At 36.9% G+C, this 18,954-nt stretch overlaps 1 protein-coding gene across 6 annotated transcripts in view; it reads left to right on the top strand.

The window, feature by feature from the left end:
• LOC129739847 (protein tramtrack, beta isoform) overlaps window positions 1–18,954 on the top strand; it is a 484,838-nt gene that overhangs the window by 7,558 nt on the left and 458,326 nt on the right. For all 6 annotated transcript variants that reach the window (XM_055731379.1, XM_055731377.1, XM_055731381.1 and 3 more), the window contains exon 2: window positions 3,133–4,757. The gene's annotated coding sequence lies outside the window, so the exon portion shown is untranslated. The remainder of the gene's footprint in view (window positions 1–3,132; window positions 4,758–18,954) is intronic.

Here is an 18,954-nt window from a genome sequence, read left to right as displayed (position 1 = left end):
AGAGGAGACTCTCCCCTATCCAACTCACTATGCAATACTTCAAATTCTACATTTCGAGCTAAGCTATGTAAAGATTCCTTCAAAAATGTATGCAAACTTCAACAATTTTTATAAAAAGAAAATTCTATTAAAAAATGTTGGAGAAAATGTTAAATTTCGAAGGAATTTTTCAAATTATCAATCATAATCACCCAGATTTAGCCTTAAAATCAACTGGCTTCTCTACGGTCATTCCTTTCGAAGACGGAATGCAGTTTCATACTCATCTTATTTCTTAATTGTTAAAAATTTGAAATGCTCGACAATCAGCAAACTCATTTGCTATCACAAAACCATCATTTGTTTTGAAAAAGTGATTAATTTATTAAATAAAAATTATTTAGAAAACTTCAAGCATATTGTTCTTGGGGCTTCTACAAATGACGGAATATCACTACACTACCATTTCTAAACACATATAAAACACATTTCTTTAAACTTTAGAAAGTTTCATTAGCATAAAAAATGTAAGTGCTGATTTAGAAAAATAAAAACTATGCTTCCATCCACAAACATACCAATTTACTTTTTTTGCTTTGAAAACAATTATGAAATTTGTTTTGAGCAATTTCGAGAAAAAAAATCTGCATCTCTGGCAATTTGCCACAGAATTGAAGAGACTCTCTTCAATCCACTTTTAAGGAAAAAATCGATCGAAGGTTTGCGCACAAAATTCTCAAGTTTTCATTAAAAAAATTTCCAAAGAACCTAAATTTTACATGTTTGAGCTAAAACTTGTTCAGATTTTTACAAAAATGAATAATAACTTTAGAAAATTTGATAAAAATTATTTTTAATCCAAAAAGTTGGTAAAAATGTTAAATTTAGAAGAAAAATTTAAAACTAACACTCAAAATTATCTGGAAAAAGTCTTAAAATTGACTGGCAACACTGTAGCAAATTTAAAAGAACACGGTAATGATTAAGAAAAACATCCACAAATATACCAATTTTTTTTTGTTTAAAAAATAATAATGAAACTAAACATACCAAAAATGAAAACCTGTATCCTGTTCAAAATTGATAAGAAATGGGAAGCACGCACACTGTCACTTTGTCCACTTTGAATTTACTAAATTTTTATTCTTATCATATTTTTTAATGAAATTTTCTCGGTAAGATAGAAAATTTTTCGAATTTAGAGTCTTCTCAAACTTTGAGTTTGAGTGGCCTGGAATACAGAAATTCCACAAAAATTAGATTTGTTGGCATTTTACTCTACCTTAGCAAAACCTCAGAAACTACACAACGCTTCTATTGAAATGTTGAAAAGTGATTTTTTAGATTAAAAACTAGCATGTCTGAAGTTTTTTGAAAAGTTCTATCGAATGGATCGAAAGTTACGCGAGGTACAATATTTCAGACAAGAACCTTAAATGCGCTTTCCATAGAATTTTGGACGAATGTTTCCATATGAAAATCAAATTTTATGTAAAAAACCAGTAGCTCCGAAAAAACAACTGGCTCCTTAAAACCTAAATGTATGAGCCGTTTCAAACCAAAATTGCAAAAAAAAAAAAACAGAAAATCTATTTCAAACAAATACTAAAATCAATATCGTGATATTCTAACCTCAAAACACAAATGAATCACTCATTTCATTTTTACTCTTTGTTATTGCTTTTGTCATACAGGTCAGAAAAAAACGGAATACAAAAAAAAACACAGTTTGAAAACATAACCAAAAATTTCAGCTTTATTAGGAAAGCGTACAATACATGTGCAAATTTTTGTTATAAATTACTATTACTTTTGGAATCAAATTTCTATCTGATGTCAATATTTAATTATGTTTATAAATTAATCAATTTTTTTTTTTGAAACGCCTTAATTCAACGCTTTTATTCAACTATGTTATTGATTTTTTATCGTATTTTGTGAGTTTAACGAATCAATTTTCTCCTACATCGGTCTGTTTCTATTTAATTATTTGGACCCTGAACAATAAAGAAAGAAAATTATTGTTTTGTTGTTTCTATTGCTAATATTGTATCAAATAATAACAATAAATCAGTGTTGGTGACCATGATTTACTTTGTATGATATGTATGATATTGCATGATACAAGTTTTTGTGCGTATGAGACTGTATATTACTTGCTCAAGAATTTTATCCCACATAGAATGAGTTCTTCAAACATCAAAATTATGTAAATAATATTTTTCCCCCCTTCATAGTAAGAAAGTTGTAGACCTCTAATAAGTCAAAATTTTAGGAAAAAACTGCTCGTGCATTAACTGATTTGATTACAAAAATGTTGAAGACAATTATAAAATAAATCTAATCTGTTCAATGATCTAAAGGTACAAGAACGTCTGAACAACAAACATAAAATTTATCTATAGAACGTTTAAATATGCTGAATTTGAGCTGCTTTGCACACTTGTATATGGTACTTTTCGTAATAATTAATGCTTATCTTTTAGTTTGAGTTATCTCTTCTATCCTTAATAACTTTTTTGTTCTATTTCTTGATATCTCACGTTCTTCAAAAAACTTGTCTCAAATTAAAACTTGGTTTAAAAAAACCGATTCTTTACAGAAGGTCTAAAACGTGTTTTTTTTTATTGTTGTACGCAAAATGTACCCAAATCCCATACGAACTTCAGCCTTATTGAGCTATTCTCCACTAGTGAATTAAAATTTGGTATTATGGTTCCAACTGACAAAACTATTTGAATTCCGTTAACCTGAAAAAATCATCGTAGCGAAGAAATCGAAGTTCCATTTGTTTTAGAAAGCTTAAATATAAGCTGAGTTTATTAAAACATTTCTTTATAAAATCCTACTACTTCTATTGAATTGTACATGAATCTTAAATTTATCATAAAACTGTGATGGGATGTGGAAATTTTCCTTTTTAAACTTATTATTTATTTGATGGCTAGATGCATCATGTAGAGCTTCGGAATGATCGGTGTAGAATTGGTAGTTCATCTTTTGAAACTATGTATTTATCCGCTTATGTTTTATCAAAAGAGCCAACACAAATATCTTCAGAATCGTTTAACAAACAGTAGCGACGGCATATGAACAACTATGAAACTGATTAACACACACAAAAAATACTAATGAGAATCTTTTCTTTTGCAGTTATACAAAATCTTTTCAGTTTTTCCCTAAATTTCAAAAAGTAATAAACAACAAACAACCAAAATCAAGCAACTTCTCTGATTCGTCTTAAAAACAAAACAAAAAGAAACACACAACTAAAAAAAAATAAACAGAGAAAAAAAGTTCGCCAGTACAGATTTTTGTATTCTGAATCGGGTTTTCATCAACTTCTACTTTTGAACATTGAGTGAACAAACGAAAAAAAATTGATTCAACTTTTAACATGATTGGACTTTTGACAAATCATCTACGACACACGGTAGAAGAAGAACAGTTTGAGTGAGTGTCCTAACTTCATTACAAGCGGCCGATCGGAGGAGAAGATGAAAACGGGGAAAAAAAATCTAACACGATAACGTGTTAAGTTGACGAAGTAGGCGCAAAGCAAAATGTAAACAAAGTTTTCTGAAAAAAAAATTGCGATTTGAAAAAATCAAATCAAGTGAAGATAGCAAAAGTTATTGGAAAAAAAACAAACATTCGCCTACTGTGAGTGTGTTGGTGCGACCAAAACCGAATCAGCGCGCACTAAGCAAGTGGAAGAAAAAATGTGCAGCTCCAAGGGCCAATCATCGTCGATTGCAACGCCACCGCCGCCTTCAACAGTTGCGTCTAGTACCATTGTTCCTGTTCCAAGGAACACACGCAAAAGCTCCTCACCGAAGATCATACGATAATCATCGACCCAATCGGATCCGTTCGGACAATTTTTTCGATTTTTTTTTTAAAACAAAATTTATAAAAAAATCGAAGCAATCCGATTGTTACTAACTTTTGGACCAAAATCCGTGTTGACGTTTACCTGATTTGCGAAAACCCAAAATTGCAACACTCAACACGAACTCAACCAAACCGGGATAACGACGTGTGATCGTAGAAGTTTCGGAAGTGAAAAACAACCTGCAACAACAAAGACAATCGATCGTTGCTGTTGGTGCGTGCGTGATCGTTCGTTCGTGTCGGGCTCGTGCGGCTCTCGGTTCGTATTTCGTGATTCTTTGTGTTCAGTTTTCCGTTTTTCGTGTCGCGTCGCGGAAGTTTCGGGTTGCCGTGAGTGATTTCGTCTCGGACCCTTAGCGCTCGGATTAAGGTGCGTGTCCCCAATTGTTACTGATGCCCTTCGACAGTGTTTAATTCCCTTTCGCTTACCTAATAAATCTCGCAAAAGAAAAAGGTTTGGCGGTTCCCGCCAAATGCGTCGTGCTAGTGACGACGCGTGGTGCGGTTGTTATTGCTGGGTGCCTTTTGCGCAATTGCAAACTGGTGGTGCGTGCTTGCGGGCGTGCGTGCGTGCGTGCGTGAATAATTGTTGAACGACCGCAGCAGCATCACCCGCCTCAACGACGACAGTGATTGGTGCGTCCCAATTTTTTTGTGCGCGAATACCGTAAACCGGGAGAAAGGAAAGCGTCTCCCGGTCTTCAGGTATCGTTTGCTGTTGCTGCTCTGTGTTGATAAACACCATCAGGATAAGCCGGGTTCGTGCTTGGACGGCTTACAAAAAAAATATCCAAACGAACCGCCAGCCCCAGCCAAAAGCCCGTTGAAAACCTTTATGGAGTGCTGGACGGGTGACGCCCGCTTGGCGAGATTTTGCGATTAAGGTAAGTCTACGTATTAACTTTCGTCAACTGTTTTTGTATTACAAGACTTATAGACAATCCCGACTTTATTGACATATCATATTTTTGAAATTAGTGATGGATGAAACGAGGGGTTGTGGTTGCATTTTTGCACATCTAGTGAAAAGTGTTTGTTAGTCCAAATCCTTGGATGCTACTTAATGAAGCGATATAACATCAAGTTGGAAGCATGAACATTAAAATTGTTGTACTATTTTGAATGTTATTTTCAAAATAAACTGGTGTAGAGAAAAATTTTATGTTTGGACGATTTCTATTGCAATTTCGGCATGCTGCGACCAGTCAAACCTTTTAAATATTCCCGATGCCTTTTATGGTTTGAAGATAAGTATCCTTTTCAAATGGAAAAAGTTTAAACAGATGTTTAAAATGTATTTATATTTATATGGTTAAAAGGTAAGATGTTTAAAATGTATTATATTCATATATTTCAAATAGCCTTACTCTATTCAAGGGGATTCGTGGAGGGTTGGATAGGTCACCAAGCGAACGAAAGACTGATAAACAATGGATTGTGGGTTCAAGCCAGCCAGAGTATCTCGGTAAATATAGAATCATGAGAAGGATACTATGGTTCCTTTTCATAATTCTAAATTTGTTCCGAACAGTCGGTAGAGAATTTGGTGAGTCAAACCTATCCCAAACCAGTGGTAACGGACCCCTTGGTTGCACTGCAAATATTGTTGGTGAGTTAAGTATGGGCAATATTTGAACGCGCGATAGAGACTTCCCGTACCGACTCGGGTCGAAAGACCTATCAGCCACCAAAACAAAATCTTAAATCTGTAAATCTCAAAGTGCAAAAATACAACTGTCTAGCTTGAAGGGTGTACGGATCAAAAAGTGGCCAGGAAGCCTGGATCTGGGGTTAATCAAAAGCCGGGAGCCGCTGTGACGAACAGAAGAGTGGCTAGCGCTTTCAAGCGAAACCCCAGTCTCTTCATTCTAATTGTCGCAAATAAGTTGGAAATATCGTCTTCAACCGTGCATGAAGCTAAAAAATGATCCGGACTATCGAATTACAAGAAGGTTATTGTGGTATCCTAGATATGCCTCTAGTCCTAGCAGACATACGAGTGCGTATGGGAGACAACTCGAAACATCAACGATAGCAATCGCTAACCCAACTGACTCCTAAATTGTCTAGCCATCCATGATGTCATGGATTTGATCCTCAACATTATGTTCAATTATTGAAATCATTACACATTACCGATATGATTGAAAAGATCTAAGTTGATATGTATGTATATCAATATGTAATTAAACGTCTAGTTTAAAGTTAGAATAACAGAGACGAATGAGTGAGCCTACTCAAAGTCTCTATAATAATAAAAAAAAATCAATAGGGTCTGGACCCGGAACTCTTCATTTTGGCGTCCCACTTGGGGAGAGGATTGCAGTCCAGATTAAAGATATATTTAATCGGATTTATAAAAAGTCCCATCAGGGCAGAGGTTGTCGTAAGGTACCAAATATGAGCAGAGGTTATTGTTAAGTTCCAATAGTGGGTAGAGATGCGTGATAAGCTCCGAAGAAGGCTTGAGAGACTTTGGAAGTGTCCTAAAGTGTCTACACAGCAAAAAATATTGTAACGCTGGCCGATGTAATTTGAGCAGATGTTAGCCAAAAAATGTAATAGTATGACTTTTTATTGTGAAACTACTCAACCGTCCGTTTATTACATCCAATCGATGTACACAATTTTAAACATGTCTGTTTATGTAATATTACGTCGTCAATGTAATCACATCGAAGCAGCTCATAACTGTCAACAAAATAGTTTTCAAATCAAAAACTCCGGAAGGGTTTCTGAGGCTCAGAGACAACCGATCTACTGGTAAGATACCTCGATTTGTTTCTTATTTTTAAGCAAATCCAGTGATACTAACTGATTTTCCTATTAGTTTGTACCAGGATATTTATTAGGAAGAAAAAAAGTACACGGAGTATGGAAAGGAATTTTTCAAACGGATCGGTGAGTAGGTCATATTATGATTATTTTTTCATACCCGCTACCTTGGGATTCACCTTTTTTTTAGGCCCAGAGCAATATCCCGAAGATCTCTTCATGTCCTACATGTCGATCCAAGGCCAATATCGAGATCCAGCGTCGAAAGGACAGTTATTTTTAGTTCCAAGTCTACGGAAAGCCAAAAGCTAATAGTTCCACCGGCGGAGTACATTACTAGAAATTGTTGTGAAAGATATATCGCCGGGGAAATGAAATTATGAATTGACAGAGTATCATTTGTAAGCACATTAGCGAATTGTGATTTTCCAATAAATATTTGGTCATTTGGACTGCCGCATTTTTTTTTCTAGAGCAAAGTGTTCGAATGAATCTTGACTAAGTGTAGAGTTGTACACATTTCTGAAATTTCTACGATAATTTACAAAAATATTATTATCCTTTGAATTATATCAACATATTTCATCGTTTCTATTCTAAATAAATGTTCCCATATTTGTCTACTACGTTAAATTTTTTAGTGTAATTTTGTTTCATCTTATCGAGGTCATAGGTTTTACATCAAAACGATGTTATATTAGGTAGCATTTGCGACTCAAGTTATGTGCACGTTTTTGATGTAATATCGCAACACTTTTTTTGCTGTGTAGCTACCCATGATGTCAGTTGTGCGGTAGTCTGGATTTGCACCTCAATAGGGTCTAGACCTGGGACTCTACAATGGTGGTGGCTCCAGATCGTAACGATAAGTAAAACCTTACGCCTAAAACAAGATTTCGGCAGCTGCATACGAAATTGTCTCTTTTAGTTTCGGACGTCCCACAGAAAGGAAGTTTTTCATTTTTCATACGCAATAGCCTGAATAAAACACATGTTTATGATCATTTTTAACGAAAAAAAAATTAGGTAAAACAAAATCTAACGAATTCGTATGATATCCAGTTGAAATTGTTTTATACCGTTTTTAATGCAAGACGAACAGTATCTGCTGAAATTGATTAGATATAACACTAAATCTTGGACAATGGTTATATTTGAATAATTAAGCCTGTTCACTGATTTGACCTTCTTCGCCAACATTCTATTCTCCGTTCAAAGACATATTTTCATTCAAAAAATACTACAATTGACTTGACTCGATTTTTGAATTTCTCATACCCTGGGGTTTTAAAGCTTTGTTTCTTCAAAACTCATCCATGATTTTATGCAGTATTTTTAAGAAACGTTCTCATGAGTAAATTTGAACTTTATTGTTTGTATGGGAAAATCGAATATTTTGTTTTGAAAATTCATCATCATTTATGTTTCTTCTGTGGAACCGAGCTTGGAAATGGGTTCTGTGCCAATTTATATATTTATGGGGAATTTTCCGCTGAACAACTCTGTCCAAGACAGTGACTTCGTATCTTACCAGGCAAAATTTAAGTAAATGTTGGATAAGGGCTATGTATTTTGGCATTAAAAATCAACCAATTCATCTGACATCACAGCTTGCCGAAGTATTCGTTAAGAAGAAGTCATGAAAGAGCTCGCTAGGCACAAGCAGTAGTGTCAGTTGATTTGATGATTTTTCAATGCCTAAAGACATATCCCTTTTCATAAGCTTATAATTTTTTTGCCTAATAAGATATGAAGTTACAGTCTTTAATAAAGTATTTTAGCGGAAAATTTCCCTTAGATGATTTATGAATTGGTACAAAATCCATTTGCAACTAAATCATGGGTGAGTTTTGAACCAAAACGAAGCTTTAAGAACTTCATGGCTTGAGAAATTAAAAAATTACTCCAAATTGACTCAGTCTTATACTACAAGGCCTTTTTACGATTCATAAATTGTTTGACTCGTTTCCTGAGAAGTCTTTTTTATAGTAACCGGTAAGGTACATTTATTTCACTCTCATTTGAAGTTTTTCTGGAGCTTGGTCAAAGCAATAATTAGATTAAGAAAAATTGGACTTTGTATCTTTTTGAAATTCTTTCACTAAGGTTATGTTTTTTAACAGACTTTAACAGATTTTTGACAATTAAAATTTTCCCATGAGGGTCTTATTTTTTCTGAATAGAATAAAATGTATTGACTTGATGCTTTGTTTAAAATCACTGAGATTTTGAGCAAAGCTGACGAAATTATATAAAAGCCTGTTTAAATTAAATTTAGATACACCTGCAATAGGCTTTGATTGATATACGATATGACTAATCTATAAAACTTTTGGAAATATTACTATTAAAACCCAAACAGATTTCATAAGCCAAATTGAAGAATTTCAAGTACTTTTTTTTTCATAAAGAACTTATGATTATTTTTCCGACAAATTTGATGCTGAGCCATTTCCATGAGAAATCTAAAATCGCTCATCATTAGGTATTGCTTTAAAAATGGGGATAGAACAAATGTGTTTGACTTTTAAATGTTTTTTTGTCTGTATTTGAGAGCTTAAGTATTGCCCAATTTAAAAGAATAGTAACATTTTCAAACAAAATATTTTTTTGAGTACACTATTCATACATCTTATCTTTGAATAAGTTTAAAAAAAAAACATTTCACTTAGAAATGCACACGTTCATTCGTAGTCTTCTGATTATTTCTTTTATTTTGTCGATCTGCTGTATGGATTCTATATTCAAAAGTCAGTTAAGAAAATAATCTGTTATCTGAAAAAGATAACTACAAGATTGCGTTTTTCATAAAAAAAAAACTCTGAACATTACATAAGACCCATTCCAGGCGTGAGGTCATAATGTTTTTTTGGTATATTGTATGTAAATTTTACAGTTCAAAATATTGAAAAAAATTATACTTCTAAGTTCACAATTAAAATCTTTTCAATATGGAAAAGTTTTTTTTTTATTGAATGAACAGTTATCGAAATATAAGCAAAAGAAATCGTTACGCCTCAACGCGCCACTTTTTCCACTATTCTCATTTTTTTACAAAACCGTATTTTTTTTTGCCCTTCAAACTTTTTGAAAATTTCAGAAAAGTATCATTTCTTTGCAACTATCAAATCGCTGTTTTTGATTTTTTTAAATTTGATTGCAATTTATTTTAGAGCGATTTAGTTTAGTAACGTCACAACGCGCCATTTTTTTTAAAACCCGGTTTTGCAAAGCGTTGTGATGTCACGAAATTGAAGTTTAATAATAAAACATGAAATAAATCGAAGTTCTATCTTGAAATTCATGGTTATATACTAAAAAAAAATGCTTAGAAACTCAACCAAAAATGTGATTTGGCGATGAAAACGATATACTCTTTCTCAAAAAATTTAGAGTATTGAATCTAAAAAAAACCCATATAAGCTGATAAGGTTTGCAACACTACGCACATCAATTTTATTCGGAATTTATTTATGCGGCAAGGTGAATGTTATTTAAAAAAAACTAAAACTAAGAAAAACTTATTCGTGAAAGCGTTGGAATGTGTTTCTAAATCTTTTTAATATTTAATTGCAAAGGAAAAGAAAAATAAATAATAATTTCCAAAGCCTTCGTCAGTTAATGGACACACTAGAGTGCTCAACTCAGCCGACATATAAAATTTTTTTAAGTTGCAAGCTAGAATTGATTCTAGGCCTAGCACAAAGTTCAATGGTAAATTTAGGGGATCGGACCACGAAAGGTGCAATGAACCTGAAATTCATAAGGAATTATGAGAAATTTTGTTTGTAAAAAAACATGAATATCCAGTTTTGCACCAATGTCTGAAGTCTCTATCGGCCGATTTGTTTTCATAATAGTTATTCACGATACTTTAATTATGACAAATAATTCATCCCAAGGTCCCATTTAGATAAGGGTTATGGTAAAAAATGAAATTGAGTTAAAAAAATAAGCTTCTGAAGCGTCAATTACGAAAAATTCATGAGAAATCGTAAATCGACGCTTAAAAATCCGTTTTTGAAGCTTAAAACTGTTTTATGATAACTCTGATCGCAACTCTAATATTGTCATAATAAAAGCTTTAAACACTCAAATTAAATGAAAAATCGGTTGATAAAGACCTAAAGCATATATTAGTGAAAAGGTGTTTTTTTTCTTTGTTCTTGCCAAAAAAAATCGACATTTGTAATTCCATACAAACTTCAGGTTGAGCGGCCCCTTTCCGTAGTATAATCTGGTCCAAATTTTGCATGGGACCATGTACTTGTACATACATACTTTAGTTTGTATAATTTTGTAGTTCAGTTCAGTAGCGTCACAACACATTCTTTACCTGGGTGCAACTCACAACCTTCTGAACCGATTTTCATTCTGGAAATTGCATTGAATTCCTCTCAAAAAGTTTGAAGAGATCCCTAATTTTCGACAATATGTTACGTTTAAGGGAATCGTAAATTGAAAAACCGTAGAATTTTCGCGATGTCAACACGCTTAAAAATATTTTTTTTTTTTTTTTATTAGGGACCTTTCGCTTAAAAATAGATACCTTTATCGCCGATTCTTGCAGTGATTATTCTTAATTTAATATCATGCTTAAAAAAAGGCTTTTTCTCCATTATTTTGGAATAATTTTTTTTTGACATAACTAGATTTTCGACAATGTTATGTTTCAAATAAAGAATAGCTGATATTATAAATTTATTTTCATACCAAAATTTTTAAACGAGTGTAGTGTTTTTTTTTTAAACAAGTAACCATCATGTTAAATATTTTTGAATTAGTATACATATTTTGATTTAATATAAACAAGTATCATAATCAACAGAAAAAAACGTTGCTCGTGCCTGTTTAAGAGCATTGATTTGTTTTTTTTTTTCTGTTACCTTGGGTTTAATCAAGTAGTATTTCTTCGTTGGTTCTGGTATAAGATTTTCATTCCTTTGAGATATTTGTGGTTTGAAGTAGATAAACTGTATAATAAGTCAAGTTAACTCTGATTCCTATAAAAATAAAATGTTTGGCTACATTGCCGAAACATTTAATCCCAAAATCCTCAGCAAATAAATTCATGATTATTTTTCAAAATCCAGATAGTTTTCTTACTACGAACACGATCCATAAATGGATAAAATTGCTCCTAATCATAACTCCATAAAACGAGCTTTGGAAATTGTATTCCGAATACAGAATAAGAGCAATCAAAATGCTCTCTTCGAATGAAATCGCATTTTGAAAGGTAATAGCTCGGCTTCAAAAGCTTGGATCTAGTGGAATCGATTTTGACAGTTCTTCTGCGTCAATTGGAAATTCAGGATTCAGATGTCGTTTCTCTAACAATAGGGATCTCTAGCTTGGAGCTCCTATTCATGCTCGTATTTTTTCTTTCTTAGTCCTGTAAATAGTATCTTTAACAAGAATACAAGTTTCGCAACCTTTAAACTGAAACAATGTTAAAAAATACCTCAATCAATTCCATGATGTTGTAATTCCTCGTAAAATATGGAAATTCACTGCAGCAGCATAGCTGCTGCAGCTTCAGCTGCAACAAACGCAAAAACAGTTCCAAGAAGTTCGCCTGGGAAGTGAAAGCGCTTCCAACTCTTGTAGATGCATTTAATGGATCCAAGATTAGATTAGATTAGGTCGTTTCGGCGGCGGCGACGGCGTCGACTTTTGTCTATTCGACTTTTAACAGAACAAGCCAATATGAAAGATCGCGCGGCCAGGTTGGGTCGTGACTAAGACGATGATAGGAGTTGTAATAGAGGTGAAATTGGAACGCTTAACGCATCGTGATCAAACCACCCCCTTGAGATAAAATCTTTCAACGTGTCCGAACATTCAAAACCAAAAAGTGCATCCTTGCAATCCGGGAAGGTGAGCCAAAAATAATAAATTTTGTTTTTTTGAAGAATTTTTGAAATTGAACGCGTAACGATTTTTTCAACGCGTAACGTCACTGGCGCTGATCCTCGCATCGGAAAAACGCAACAACGAAAAAAACCGTGCGCCAAGGGAATCGGTTCGTTAGAAAACGTTCATACGTATGTTTACGTATCCTTCACACCCGACCGATTTTCGACGACACCCGAATGTGTGACCCTTCAAATGATGGATGGTGCATTCTCGGCCGAAAAACGCTGCAGAGAAGAGACAGATAGGCGCGAGGCGCAAAACTGAAAACTTGCCGGGTGCCCCCCATGCGTAACCTACTCGAGCGAGCGAGCGAATGTTTGCTGTTGAATGGTAACTGGTTGGCAGAAATTATTATTTCGTGATAAAAATAAATTTTTGTGCAAAAATACCGACCCTTCCTCTGGCTTCGGTTTCATCCCCACTCTCCTAGAGTGGGTTCATTGAAGAAGGGTGGCCACCGTTTTATTTTGTCCTCGTTCTGACCGATTCCTCGATGCGCGATGCATTTCTTGGGGAAAATCAGCTGTCTGTTCTAACTAATGCCGATGATGATGGTGCTGATGATGATGACGGTAATGATGCCATGCATTTTTCTTCCTTTTTTTCGATTGACATTTTTCCAATGGGATTATTTTCCGTGCTCAATTGGAATGCGATGACTTTGAAGTATGATTCGGTTTTAAAACATCTTGAAACTTAAAAGAAAAAATACCTATAAGTGGTAGGAATGTTGATCAGAATGCCCAGAAAAATTTACGCTTACAAGCAAGTGCGTGCGTTTTCTCGAAAATAGAGCATGAAATTAGTTATTTGATTTGGAGCTTAGCCAACAAATTATAATATACCTACATACGTAAGAGTGATATAGCGCTCGCAAACATAAAAAAATTTAGAACGGTACACAAGTTTTGAATCGAACTCAAACGTTTGATTAAGGGGGGGGGGGGGGGGGGTGGTAGGGTCTAACGGGTTTAAAAAAACACAATTTTCACGATTTTTTTCTAGAGCTATCGTTCAAACAAATGTATTCAAATTTTTTGCATTATACAAAGCATTGTTGAAAGAACATTTAGTAATTTTTTCGTAGAGAAATATTGAAAAATGAGCCGGTGACGGAGCATTTTCGAGGATGCCTTTTAGAAAACAGGATTTGCGGTGGACACTGTATCTCAGCACAGAATCGTCTGAAGTCAAAAAATCAGAGCAAAATATTTTTAATAGATGTTTTTCTGGACCCCAACGTTTTTATTTTACTTAAAAATATTTTTATGAAATTTTTGTGGCTGTTTGAAGTAAAAACTACGATTTTTCACTTAAAAATCCGCAATTTTTCACCTCTAAAATCTCCCCAAAGTAAAAAAATCAAAAAAGAAAAACGTTGGGGTCTGGTATTTTATATGTAGAAAATATGTTCCAAATTTGAAAAGAATCGGATAAGTAGTTTTCAAATGACGATGTCCACCGACTTTAAAAATGTGCTTTCGAGAAAAACGCGTTTGAAGTTTCTGCTCTTGCTTTCTTGCAGTATTAGATAGGAGGAGATAAAGGCCTATAACTTCTACAGTTTTGCTTCAATTGACTTGAAAATTTGACACAACATTCTTGAAATGTTTTACAATAAGAAAATAAAAAAAAAATCGATTTTTTGAAAGTGTTAGACCCTACCCCCCCCTTAAAAAATAGAAAAAAATATATAAAATCAATTTAAAGTAACATTCAAGTTAGGCCAACTTTTTCCATTGCTTACTCTTGTGAGCGCTAGTTGAGTGGGCTGGCATAAATCATTCGAGAGAGCCTGAGCCGATGTCTGCGAGTTCAAGTCCAAGAGTAAACATCAAATACAGTTGTCACAGTGCCATTAAAATGGTAAAACCACCTAAAATCGAAAAAAAAAACAAATTGAGAGAGGCTATAAGTTCACTTAACTACCGTGTTTTTTGTTGTTTGTTAGAGCTTGACTTACCCCTAACCAGAATTTCTGCTTCTGAGCTTTTAAAACTGTAACAAAATAAAATTTTAAATTTGTCATTTACGCCAATATAGTGGTTTTTGAAGATTCCGATGAAAACTGAACGTTTAAAAAAATGCGAAATAATTTAAAAGTTTTAAACCCGTGTCCTTGCATCTTACTCACTTCTTACGTCTTACTTTTTCACGTCTCTTTCTTCCCTTCTCACATTCACTTCTAACGACTAACTTCTACTTTTTTCACGTCTCATTTATCTTTTCTAACGTCTTATACATCACTTCTCGCTTCTCAAGTCTCACTGATCACGGCTAACGTCTCACTCCTCACTTCTCTTGTCTTATATAAGTGTGAGTCATGTTTCACATAAGTGTCATGTCTCCGTTCTTATGACGGAGGTCTCATGTCTAAGATCTCTTGAGTGAGGTCCAGATCTTAGATCTCAGGTCTCAAGGCTCAATTCTTCGTTTTTGGGTCTCAGATGTAGAAGTAAGAAACGTTAAATGCCTTAAGGCAGAAACACAATACAGCGTCGGTCGTCGCGTCACGTCAGCGGTCAACGCTGTCGATAAGTACTAAAACGCGGACGCGACGCACCCGACGATTTTTGCATCACAATTCAGCGTCAAGAGACATCTAAGATGTCTCTTGACGCTGAATTGTGATGCAAAAATCGTCGGGTGCGTCGCGTCCGCGTTTTAGTACTTATCGACAGCGTTGACCGCTGACGTGACGCGACGACCGACGCTGTATTGTGTTTCTGCCTTTACGTCTCACGTCTCACGTCTCACGTCTGACGTCTCACGTCTGACGTCTGACGTCTCACGTCTGACGTCTCACGTCTCACGTCTCACGTCTCACGTCTCACGTCTCACGTCTCACGTCTCACGTCTCACGTCTCACGTCTCACGTCTCACGTCTCACGTCTCACGTCTCACGTCTCACGTCTCACGTCTCACGTCTCACGTCTCACGTCTCACGTCTCACGTCTCACGTCTCACGTCTCACGTCTCACGTCTCACGTCTCACGTCTCACGTCTCACGTCTCACGTCTCACGTCTCACGTCTCACGTCTCACGTCTCACGTCTCACGTCTCACGTCTCACGTCTCACGTCTCACGTCTCACGTCTCACGTCTCACGTCTCACGTCTCACGTCACACGTCTCACGTCACACGTCTCACGTCTCACGTCTCACGTCTCACGTCTAACGTCTCACGTCTCACGTCTCACGTCTCACGTCTCACGTCTCACGTCTCACGTCTCACGTCTCACGTCTCACGTCTCACGTCTCACGTGTCACGTCTTACGTCTCACGTGTCACGTCTCACGTCTGACGTCTAACGTCTCACGTCTCACGTCTCACGTCTCACGTCTCACGTCTCACGTCTCACGTCTCACGTCTTACGTTGTATGTCTTACTTATTCCGTATCATGTCTCACATCTAACGTGTCACGTGTCACATCTCACGTGTCACATCTCACGTGTCACGTCTCACGTGTTACGTCTCACGTCTCACGTCTCATGCCTCACGTCTCACGTCTCACGTCTCACGTTTCATGCCTCATGTCTCATGTCTCACGTTCACGTCCTAAGTAAGCGTCTAATGACTTACGTCTTACGTCTCATGACTTACGTCTCACGTCTCACGTCTCACGTCTCACGTCTCACGTCTCACGTCTCACGTCTCACGTCTCACGTCTCACGTCTCACGTCTCACGTCTCACGTCTCACGTCTCACGTCTCACGTTTCACGTCTCACGTCTCACGTCTCACGTCTCAGGTCTCAGGTCTCACGTCTCACGTCTCACGTCTCACGTCTCACGTCTCATGTCTTACGTCCCATATCTTACGTCTCACGTCTTACGTCTCATGATTTACGTCTTACATTTCATGACTAACGTCTCACGTCTCCCGTATCACGTCTCACATCTCACGTGTCACGTCTCACGTCTTTTTTGAGCGTCTCACGTCTCACGTCTCACATAATCGTCTCATGACTTATATCTGTCATCGTGAGATGTGAGACGTGAGACGTGAGATGTGTGACGTGAGACGTGAGACGTGAGAAGTAAGACGTCAGACGTGAGACGTGAGACTTAAGACGTGAGACGTGAGACGTGAGACGAGAGGCGTGAGACGTGAGGCGTGAGACTTTAGACGTGAGACATGAGAAATGTGACACTAGAAGTGAAAAGTGAGACGTGAAACGTGAAACGTGAGACTTGAGACGTGAGACATGAGAAGTGTGACACGACAAGTGAAAAGTGAGACATGAGACATGAAAAGTGTGACACGAGCCATGAGACGTACGTAACACGTGAGATGTGAGACGAGAGACATGAGACGTGAGACGTGAGACGTGAGACGTAAGACGTAAGACGTAACCCGAGAGACGTGAGACGTAACACTTGAGACGTGAGACGTAACACGTGAGACGTGAGACATGAGAAGTGTGACACGAGAAGTGATGAGATGAGACATGAGACATGAGAAATGTGACACTAGAAGTGAAAAGTGAGACGTGAAACGAGAAACGTGAGACTTGAGACGTGAGACATGAGAAATGTGGCACGAGAAATTAAAAGTGAGACATGAGACATGAAAAGTGTGACACGAGCCATGAGATGTGAGACGTGAGACGTTAGATGCGAGACGTGAGACGTGAGACGTGAGGCGTGAGACGTGAGATGTGAGACATGAGAAGTGTGACACTAGAAGTGAAAAGTGAGACGTGAGACCTGAGACGTGAAACATGAGACGTGAGAGGTGAGATGTGAGACGTGAGACGTGAGACGTGAGACGTGAGACGTGAGACGTGAGACGTGAGACGTGAGACGTGAGACGTGAGTCGTGAGACGTGAGTTGTGAGACGTGAGTCGTGAGACGTGAGTCGTGAGACGTGAGTCGTGAGACGTGAGTCGTGAGACGTGAGTCGTGAGTCGTGAGTCGTGAGTCGTGAGACGTGAGTCGTGAGACGTTAGACGTGAGACATGAGAAATGTGACACTAGAAGTGAAAAGTGAGAGGTGAAACGTGAAACGTGACACTTGAGACGTGAGACATGAGAAGTGTGACACGACAAGTGAAAAGTGAGACATGAGACATGAAAACTGTGACACGAGCCATGAGACGTACGTAACACGTGAGACGTGAGACGTGAGACGTGAGACGTGAGACGTGAGACGTGAGACATAACACGTGAGACGTGAGACATGAGAAGTGTGACACGAGAAGTGATAATAAGTGATAAAAAAAAGAAAAAAAAAAGACGAGAGACTTTAGAAATGAGACGAGAAACATGAGACAGAAAAAGTGATAATAAAACGAAAGACTTGAGGAATGAGACAAGAGAGGTGAGAAAGGAGACTTGAGAAGTGTGACGCGAGAAGTGAGAAGTAACATGAGAAGTGTGACGCGAGAAGTGAGAAGTGATAAATTAGACGAGAGACGTGAGAAATGAGACGTGAGACAGGAGACATGAGAAGTGTGACGCGAGAAGTGAGAAATGATGGAGAAGCGAAAAGTGAGAAGTGATAAGACGAGAGACGAGACATGAGACATGAGGCGTGAAATGTGTAGTGTGAGACATAATACGTGAGAAGTGAGACGTGACTTCAAACTTGCACTTCTGACTTCCCTCCTTTCTCGTCCAATTCATCACTTCATGAAGTTTCATTGCTTACTTCTCAAGTCTCATTTCTCGTATCTCATTTCTCACTTCTCTTGTCTCACATATCACGTCCCTCCGTTCGGTGTGCCATGTCGCAGGTCTCATGCTCATGTCTAAGTTCCCATGTCCCAGATTTAAAGTTTTGGGTCTCAAATGTGAGGTCTATTTAAAGGGTAAGGATTCATGTCTCAGGTCTCATTTCTTCGGGCTCACGTCTCAGATTTCAGGTCAAAGATTGTAAGTTACATGATTGACGGTCTCGACCTTCAGAGCCTCGGAATTAACGTGATTTTCGCAAAAAGCACAGTTTTCCGCTCATGAACACGATTTTTAACTCGGTTTTCAGAAAATTTTTTAAGCGAAAAAACGTCTGGATTCTTCTACTTCCGCATGAAGAAAAGTAACAATCAGACCCAATATTCATGCGCGTAAGTAGCTGCGTTTAGGCGTACTTCAACAGGTCGGTCCGGTCGGTCGGTCATGATCAGTCTTGCCAGCTTTCTTATTGTTTGTAATCCGTATGTTGCGCTCCCAGGAGTCACGAGAGCATGACTCATCAACCCGGCAGGCACAAAGTCATGCACCGAAAAGGTGGAGGACACTCAATCAGAAGAATACATTTTCTTGAGATTTGAAATGAGAACTTTTATACATTGTATATGAACTAAGTTGAAGGAAGTGAAAATTAAAAAAAAAATCAAACAAGTTCAATTTTGAGATATCTTTGAAAAAGCAACCAGCATTCAAAT

The sequence above is a fragment of the Uranotaenia lowii genome, chromosome 1 (assembly GCF_029784155.1).
Source record: "Uranotaenia lowii strain MFRU-FL chromosome 1, ASM2978415v1, whole genome shotgun sequence".
NCBI lineage: Eukaryota > Metazoa > Arthropoda > Insecta > Diptera > Culicidae > Uranotaenia > Uranotaenia lowii.
Note: the sequence above shows the minus strand (reverse complement) of the source record. Positions and strands in the feature narration are given on the sequence as shown.